The sequence below is a fragment of the Rhagoletis pomonella genome, unplaced genomic scaffold, assembly GCF_013731165.1.
Source record: "Rhagoletis pomonella isolate Grant_MI unplaced genomic scaffold, Rhpom_1.0 Rhpom_scaffold_00001, whole genome shotgun sequence".
Taxonomy (NCBI): domain Eukaryota; kingdom Metazoa; phylum Arthropoda; class Insecta; order Diptera; family Tephritidae; genus Rhagoletis; species Rhagoletis pomonella.
In genome coordinates this window covers 110,599,939-110,603,964 of record NW_023458555.1, presented here as the reverse complement: position 1 = coordinate 110,603,964, position 4,026 = coordinate 110,599,939, and the positions used below count along the sequence as shown (strand labels likewise).

General features: G+C 35.2%; 1 pseudogene; it reads right to left on the bottom strand.

Moving 5' to 3' along the window:
* Positions 1 to 59: 59 nt before the first annotated feature.
* On the bottom strand, positions 60 to 1,607 carry LOC118734009 (annotated as a pseudogene).
* Between the last annotated feature and the right edge of the window lie 2,419 nt (positions 1,608 to 4,026).

Here is a 4,026-nt window from a genome sequence, read left to right as displayed (position 1 = left end):
GCATGAGAATTCTTAGAAAATCTACAGCTAAATTGATATCTATATCATTTATGCATGTCTTAAAATAACAAGGATTGTCAATACTACAACTGCTCGAACTCCGAATTCCATATAGGATATGGAAACACTCCGGTAGCAACTTCCATCAACGATATGCCCAGCGACTACACATCACTCCACACATCATAAGCCTTAGCGCGCTCTGGATCTATGCGTTCCGGCTGGAAAATATATTAGCCATTAATGAATTTGAAAATAGTTTTGCACAACAAAGCTACAAAAACAATTTATAAGGGCACGGTTTAGTTATTTGTAGAACGATTTTAGGCTCCAGTACCCAAACGCAAGACCCGAATCAAAAAACCTTTACTTTATTAATAATTTCGGTTTGAAATATAGTATTTTGTGCATATTTCCGAGGTGAGCTGTCAATATAAAAAACTCTCTTTCGTTTAAGGGGAAGGTTTGGGGGCCATGCCACCACCCCCTCCTCCCCCACCCCAAATCGTTGTACAAATAACTAAACATTTTCCATTTATAACTCACCATCATGTACGGCCGACATCCTGCATCTTTAGTCTCCGCAATTGACTCCGCCTCCGTAATTTTTGCAAGTATCCACTCGGGTATGCGCTGCTGTTTACACTCGTAAATGTATTTACAAAATTTGTCCATCGAGGTATCCATTAATTTTATCAAATCCAGCAGTCGCCTTCTATGAATAGCGCTCCACAGAATTGCACTATATAGGGTCAGGCGTTTAAATTCATCACCACTTCCAAATCCATAAGTAATTGCTTCAGTTCCTTTTCATCGAATGTGGAGCGTATGCGTTTCACTGCCATTGCCTTGCCTACTTTGAATATCATCTTGTTCACAGTGCCAAAACCACCCCGACCAATTTCACCTATATCAGTTAAATCATCTGATGTAAACTCTTTACTGGTCAAATAAATGTGCCTTAAATTATTCCAACCGGCAAACAAAATGTTTACATATTTTCTTTGATTGTTGGTGCTGGTACTGCTACTGGTGCTGGCGGCGGGCAGAAACGTTACACTAAATTGTGTGAAGAGGAACTGGAGCAAACGATAAAAAAAAATTGGACGAAGCTGAACCAGACTGAGTTGATGAAATTGAAGGTGGTTGGCGTCGTCCGTGGTGCAGGTACAAGTACAGGTGTGATCCTTTTCGATTTTTCCACATACAGCAGTTGGCAAAAGCAATGGATGAAGTAAGATCCGCAGATGCACCGGTCAAAAGATGTTGGTGGGCACATTTGTTGTTCCTGCTCCACAACGCTCGTAACTACAAAATAATGAAAGAATTATTAGTTAATAATGTTGCTGGTCATATTGTGCATCTAGCTGCCAATGCAGACCGTTGAAATTTCCTTTGGAAACCTTATAAATTTAAGATACAAATTTTTGTACTCACGTTTCTGATTCTGCCGATCATTTTGCTTGTTACTTCAATTGTCAAACTCAGCAAATTTGACGTTTCTTGACTTGCCGGCCATTTTGCTTTTTTCTTCAATTGTCAAACTCGGCAAATTTGACATTTCTTGTTTGACACTTTATGGACCTCAAGCAACAACAAAATGCATGTGTTTGTTGTATTCGCTCTAATGCTGCTACCTGTTTATTGTACCATGATCAAATACAATAACAAGAGAGAGCAAAAAAAAAATGAAGTGAGCGAGATGAGAGGAATGAGAGAAATATGTAGCAATTCCAACAACAAAACATCTAGCACAGGGTCGCATTTATCTTGCTTTGCTCTTTTGCCAAACATATACATGGGTTTTGACGTTGCATATTTTGCAGCGATAGGAAAGGTTGTTTCCCATGTATTTTGTTGTTGTGTGTTTGCAAGTTATGCAATCCGTGCTACGTGCAATGGCTTTGCTCGATTCGGAGAATACCCCTATTGTGTTGTTGTTCTTTGTTGATTTTGTCTTTTGGTTTGCTGAAAATTGTGCTTAGTGTGTAGTTTGTTCTGTGGGCAAAGGTTATCTCCCTTTCCCTGCATTTGTACAATATATTATCTACATTTAATTTTTTGTAACATTGGAAGAGTGCTATTAAAAATCTTATTAATATTTTTGAAAACAAATTAAACTTTTTGAAGTTTTGGAATGTCCCGAATAGCTAACATAAATTTCAAAATTGAAAACGTTTCAAAAATATTTTTAGAATTTAATTTAAAAATAGACTATTTTATAAAATTCCAGTGACACGCAAGTTTTGGTAATTTACAAAAAAACCGGGAAGGTTTATTAAAACGGGCCATTTGTATTTTATATTGTAATTGTATCTGAAATTTTTCAAAATTTCCTTATATAATTCTCTAATCATGGAGAAAAATTTAAAATTTTTAATGCAAATTTTAACTAAAGATACTTAGAAAGATTTAAAATATTTATTCCAACTTATACATAAATAAGTTCATTTTCAATGAAATAAAAGTTTTATTCCGCCAACCGTAGTGAAATATTTATTGAGTTTTCTTGAGCGCTTTTACCCCTTTGCGGACTTTTGTACAATATATTGCACAAATTTGAGGTAGCCCTAATTGAATATTTTTTTACTTTTATTATAATGAGGCGCTATGAACCTCGTAATTAAGAGGAAAAATTTTAGTATTCATCAGGGACGGATTTGACCGGAAAGGGTTATATTTGCGTTTCGAATGTTTTTGTATAATGTTTTATTATCCGTTAATCCATGTATAGATATGACTCCCGCGAATTTTTTACGTTCATATTTATTTACTGCTTCAATGCTCATGCCTTACTTTCGTTTGTTTGTTGTTGTTGCTATATGCTTATTTATGACATTATTAGGGTACCCGTTTTTGTGTAATATGTTATTTATATTTCTGTTGTTTGCATTTTGCAGCAGTGTTCCTCTTTTGCGTCCAGGGGTGATTCGAGTGGTAATTAATCATTCTGGAGGAAGCTACATCTTTAGTATACCAATTTGTTAACAAATTTTTTTTTATATTGTATATTTCCATGTCTAGGAAGGCTAATTTTTGTTTTTCTTAAACCTCAGTCGTCCACGTCAGTTTTATTTACAATACAATGTCTAGTATTTTGTCCAAAACAATATCTGCTACAATCGGCGATAGAGGGTTTCCCATTGGCATTCCATATACCTGTTGGTAATACGTACCATCACAAACAAAATAGTTGCTGTCCCGTAAGCAGAATTCCAAAGAACTTAAAAATTGTTTTCTTGAAAGGCTTGTATGATTTTCCAAGCACGGCCCTTGCTTCATAATTGCATTCATTGCTAGTTGTACGGGAATATTGGTAAATAGGGACACTGCACCAAAAGATATAAGGATTTCATTTCCTTCGATTTTTATGTCTTTTAGCCGTTCTTTGAGTTCAAATTAATTTTTTGATGTTATATTCTTTGGAAATTAGTGGTTTAGAGTTTTCCTATGAATTTAGAAAGCTTGTAGCAAGGTACATTTGTTGAAGAAGAAATTTGCCTAAGAGGAGTATTTTATTTGTGTATCTTTGGAAGGCCATATAGTCTGGGAGCTGTAGCTGCAGTGCTTGTCAATTGATGTTTCTGTTTGATGTCAATATTTCTTTGTTTTTAAATGTTACTAGTTATATTGTTATTTTTCCCTAATAATTTTTGTGGTTTTTTTAAATTTTTCTTTTGGGTCATTTGTAAGTTTGCTTTTGTACCCATGTAGTTACATTGCTATGTTACTTTTCGCCATGTCCTTTTCTCTTTCATCGTCTAGTGCCTGGATACCTTGTTCAATTTCGGCAATAAAATTCATGGGTGAAAACGTTTTGTTCGTTGCCGGTAATGCAAATGTTTTCACCATAGAGAGAAGCCACCTGCTTTCTTTTGGAATAGATACTCTTCATAATCAGAAATATTTTGCTAAAACTCATGTTAAGTAGTAAATAAGTATGGCAAAGCAACTTTTTGCAAAAAGCTACTAAAAAGATGCGAGCCCGAAAGAACAACTGGTACGATGAGGAGTGTCAGGAAGCTG